Below are 5,616 nucleotides of genomic sequence, written 5' to 3'. Positions count from 1 at the left end.
CAGTTGTTTTGTCAGGAAAAATATGTGTAAATCTGATTGCTATCAGAAACATGAAGTGTGTTTTTTTTAATTTGCTGAGCTCCATCTCATCAATATTTCTAGTAACAAGCCTGTAAAACTGGATACAGGAACAATTCGCTGCATATACGCCTCATCTCATCAAAAAGGCAGATTTACAAGAGCAGGGAAATGGAGAGACTGAGAAACCCTCATAGAATGTGACGGGAAAAACACCAAGAACAAGGTTTGGTGAACTAGTAACACAGAGAGCTGTAACGGGGTGCCCACAGCACGGCTCTGCCATGACAGCACAGCCCCACCACTGGTGCACCGACAGGACCAGCCACCGTCCTGGTGTCAGCCCTCACTGCTAGCGTGCCATAAAACCGGGGGCTAGCAGATCTACTCACACGTTACACACACACAGGTATTTTTTCGCACTGCGTGTGCATACACACGCAAGCATTTTTGTCTCCAGAAACAAGCTCCTGGCAGAGCACTCCTAACAAATTACAAAACCCAGCTGGCTTCCAGCCTTGTGCTTCGTTTTATCAGGGCACCAGAGTATCTGGTATTAACCCAGAAATTAAAGAGCCACTCTGTCTGGCCGCCTAACTCACCTTCTCTCACCCAAATGTGGTAGCCAAGATCTTCTCGATTCACTAAACTGTAAAATAACTAGTTACCTGGGTCCTGTCTTACAAGTGTAAGATATTTTAAGTCTCCTTGTTACCTACAGATCACCACTTCATATAAGATCAGCTGCATTATTTTATAGCCCTTCTATATAGGGGAGTTGAGAATTTTTAGTTATATCCTCCTCTCTGAGGCGGGCAAACCGATCTGTGAATCACAATGACCTGTATCCAGAAGGCAAAATAAAGTCTTTTTTTTTTTTTTTTTTTTTTTTTTCCTACATCCTGAACACAGCCTCCAAAATAATACTAGATATTCACTTGGGCCCAGTTACAAACTGTGGGACGTACTGCCAAGTCCAGCCAGCGATCCTAGAGGCCCCAGCAGTTTATGGGAGTGAGGAATTACTTTATTTACAACAAAAGTTAAATTCCACAGTACCCCGGTTTCTATTTCTAATGTTGCTTTCTTTCACTCGAAGCACACATAAATTCACATTTGAAAAATATTTTCCAGCTTCTCCTATTTCTTGGATGGCAGAGTCTTTCCTTTAGCTCCTCCAGATATGCTGCCTCCATCACCTCCAGGCTCTACTTACTAAGACTCCTGCTGCTTACTCATGGCTTTAAGTACTCCTGTCCAGTCCACAGGTACCTTTAAATTTCAAAGCCCAGAAGATGAAAGGATTGAAACTTCCCTGGTTCCAAATCTGTATTTACTGACTTGACTGTTTGAAGTCGAGCGACCACAGAATTACTGGCGGCTCCCCGGGAAGGAAACCTAGATGCGGAAAGGGGAAAAGGTGAGCTTCTTCAGACAAACCACTTCTTACAGTTCCCTCCTTGAAGAGCTGAATACTTGGCTTTGGAAAAGCTTTTTAATCCCACACTTGGGAATTGGTCCTCTTCTGGAAATATGTTGCTATTTATTTCCATTGCCTTCAGCTGCCTCTTCCATCCCTCCCTCCCCTTCTCCTGCTGCTGCAAGAGAGACTGAGGAAAGTCAGAAGAGAATGACTTTCAGACCACCCAAACACAACAACTGAGGGAGATGAAAGCAGATTAAAAAAATTAATGGCACTGGAGCGCTTATTTTTGCATCCAGTTCCTTAACACCTGGTCCTCCCAGGTCATTTTTAATAGACTCGACACATGCCAAGTAACCTGCGAAGGTCTCCCAACATTTCTTCGGCGCAACAACCATCGCAGGCCTGTTATTATCTTTTGGGAAACAGCTGAGAGCCTAGTCCTTAAAAACAATATCAACTTTCCTCTTGATAAGTATCTGGCTCGGTTCCTGACCTTCCCAGATTTCTCAGCTGAGTTTCTCTTCCTGCCCTGACTATTCACTCCTCCACCCTCAGCACCGCCAGCCCCTTAAGCCCTACCCCTACTACAGGCAAAGGAATTCAGGCAGGTCTATCTACTGCTCTTTCCCATCCTCTGCCGCACGGATCTCATCCTTATGCTGGTTTTAAAGCACTCGATTAATGACAAATGGTTTATTGACCACGGAGGTCCTTTCCTTCTGCCAGATAATTACAGAGAGGCACTTGGATGCAGTTTCACCCAGTGCATTTCAAAATACAGAGTCAGCCACTTTGCAAGAAACTGAGATTGAGTGATGGATTTTTTTTCTCCCCCCCACCCCCGTCTCTGGAACTATGGAATGAGAATGTGGTGAAGAGAAATAGCAAAGCCTGTGTCTGTTAGTGATACAAAAAGGTGCTTCTAGAGTTACCCCTAAACTCATCTCGGCCTTACCCCACAGCAATCAATGACCTGCTTAATCTAAACCAGAAGGGCTCACATCAGACTCCAGATAGGACCCCATGGTATGAGCTGTGACAGAGAAGCATGAACCACCTGTGACAGACGCTAGTGTGCTGAGGACTGCTGAGGTTACTGAGATACCACGCTACAGACATAGCCAATCTAGTAAAACCATGAAAACATAAAAACCCAGTTCAAAAAGGGGCACAGCAAAGTTAGGAACTGAGAGCAGCGATGAGGAACTTTCTTTTTCTTACTCTGCTTAAAGGTGAAAGGACAAATCCAGGTTGGTTTGTATTTTAGTGTGAAGAGCACATGGAGAGAAGGGCACGCTGTCCTAAAAAACGCCTGCCAGCATTTGCTGGGAGATGCGAGGAGGGGAAGCAAGACTTGGTTTAAGTTGTGTGTTAAACATCCCAAGCCCAGCAGGAGGGATTCAAGAGCACCAAAAACATATTTGCAGGAGAAAAATGAAAACATCCTCCCAGCACATCGAACCTCAGCAGACAGAACACTGTGGTCTCACCGCACAGCTCTCACTCCCACGTGTGGGATGATGGTCTTCTCAGAGGGTGTTCACCTTCTTTCTTGAGCCTTTACATTTCCATCATGCTGTGCTTTGCAGGCCTGAACGCCCTCTTCCAACATCTCTCGTGTCCTTTACGGAAAGTGAAGATGTCTCTTGTGAAAGCTGCCGCTCAGCAGCCCTGGCCAGGCTGCTGCAGAAATGGCTTGTGGGTGCTGCAAGCGCTCGTCTGCCAGCAGTCTTGATAGGAAAAGCAGAGCTAAATCATCTGCATCTGGGCACCCTGGGGGTACCACCGGTTACCCATGGCCACGCTGCAGGAGGGGACTGCTGGAAAGGGCTGGAAAGGCACACACTGCTACCAAAATGGGTTGGTGGGCCACCCTGCTCATCACCTGCCTTGTCTGGCTTTAACAGAGGAGAGCCCAGGCAGGGCACGCTTAGCCCCGCTCCCATCCTACGTGCCCACTGTACTAGTTTAATCGATGCAATTTCCTGGCTAAAAAGCCCTAGCTGGGCTCTCCCCTCGCTGCTCCTGGGGTTTCTCCTGTTTTGCCCTTTCTGTGTGCCTGATCCTGCACCCCAGAGCACATTGCTACGGTGCAGGGGACCTGCTCAGCACCTCAGTGCCACCCATCCCCAGGGCTGAGGATAGAATAAGCTCTGAGGCTTGTGAAATTTTTCTTGAGGTTTTTTTTAAGACTCGCGATTCCCATTTTACGTAGGAAAACATTCCCCAGAGGAAAACACAAACCCAGAGCAACCTTCCCTTGCCTCTCCTGTGTCGTCTCAAACACAGCCAGTACGTGAATGGATGCTGAGAATCACTGAAAAGACAAAAGTGGCACCGGGAGTGGACTGTACATGACAAAAATTGAGAAAGACAAAAAGTTCTGCTTGATTTCATGCAACATACACACTATTGTACATGACCAGCTACTGAAGTGATGTGAAACTTAAAAACAACAATAAAAAGTGCTTTCTAAACTGTCTCTCTGCATCCCCATTCCCTCGTTTCCCTGGGTCACTGCACTGTATTCACCAAATTATTTATGTAGCTGTGTTACTACGAAAACATGAAAATGTATTACCAAAGTTAACTCTAGGTAGCAAAAGAACTCCTGAAAATTTAACTCAAAATAAAATTAACAACGCTAAGGAGCCACATACTAGACAACAGCTTTTCAAAACAGTGGTTCAATCTGCCTCCAGGGAACAGCCTTTACAGCCTGCTCTCTCCACTTCTTTTTATTTTAGATTCTTTACATATGAAAAAAAAAAAGCTTTGCTCGCAGCAAGGTTCGCTCTGGTCTAGGGATAAACATGTGCTATGGTCAGCTTCTCTAGCATCTTCCTTTTGTTCCTAGTGATACAGAAAATAAGCATCGCTCCAACCAGATGTGCAACAGGGCAAAATGATTGTCTGGACCTACACATGATGTAGCTCCCACAGGGGAGTTCTCCTATACAAGTTCCATATGCAGCCTGTGCATTTTCTGTACAGCCTACCAGGAGGCACGTATTACTCTCCAGCTCCAACACAGCCCAAATTCTGCAAAGCAGAAAAGACTGAGAAAACAATATTGGCTTCACAAATTGAGAATAAAAATCACAAGGCATTATATTATACTGGACATCAGGAAACTGTAGCGTGAAAGCTTTAATTGTCTCCCGAGTCCGTAAATGCCAGCAATGTTCCACAGAGCACAACGCAGCTTTGAGGGGAAAACTGGTGGTACAAAAAATTGATTGTGTTGATACCAAAGTTGTAAGTTCGATCTGCAGTGCAGGATCGGTATTTTGCCCAAGCTGAATCTATGGTCGTTATAGATCAGAATATTATTCTGCACGGCTAAATCTAAACAAAAACAAGATTTGGTTTTAAATGAAGTGCAGAAGTGGTACAATCTATACTGAAAGAATCAATCCTCAGTGAAAGAGCACTGACTTACTAAAAGGTGACTATCGCTTCAGAAATAAAGGCTTAATTCATGCTGTTTTTTACTATTACCCCCTAAATGTGGCTGAATGGCTTGAGAGGAATATGCAGCCCTAGCTTACGAGGTTTAAGCCAGCCTGCACGAGGGGCTGCATCCCCTGTTTAACCCCCCCAGCAGGGTTTTGCCTTGCTGTGTCACATCCCGCACCCATCACTGCTCCAGCGCTTCACCGGGCTGCTCAGTCCGGCAACTCCATCCGCAGAGCCACAGTTCCATAACCCAGCAACTAAATAATAATAATAATAATGCTGAAGGAAACAAAATGCTACGTTATATATTGTTACTTCTCGACGGCCACGCCCATCCTCAAAGGAAAAAACAACAACAACAATAAAAAAAACCCAAAACACCACCAAACCAAAGCCCCCGAAGTCAGCTCAACACGCTGTTTGGTTACAAGCACCCCCTTTCTCTAGCAAATTTATTATTAATAATCAGAGCGCATCTGCTACAAGGGGCGAAGGCAGCCAGCTGCCTGCCCTGCCGACACGTCACATTCACTTGCTGCCACCGGATTTCACGAGTTTCTGCATTCTTCGCTTTATTTCCCAAGGCGTTTCTTTGTGACAAAGCGCCTGGATGGGAGCGCGCTCAAGTATTTCTCCAAACTTCGGAGAAGCCGCACAGCCGGACTCGGGTCTCCGCCCGTTCCCCCCGTTCTGAGCCCGGCATCACTCTCGGG

The sequence above is a fragment of the Athene cunicularia genome (genome assembly GCF_003259725.1).
Source record: "Athene cunicularia isolate RWA chromosome 6 unlocalized genomic scaffold, athCun1 chr6_part1, whole genome shotgun sequence".
Taxonomy (NCBI): domain Eukaryota; kingdom Metazoa; phylum Chordata; class Aves; order Strigiformes; family Strigidae; genus Athene; species Athene cunicularia.
Note: the sequence above shows the minus strand (reverse complement) of the source record.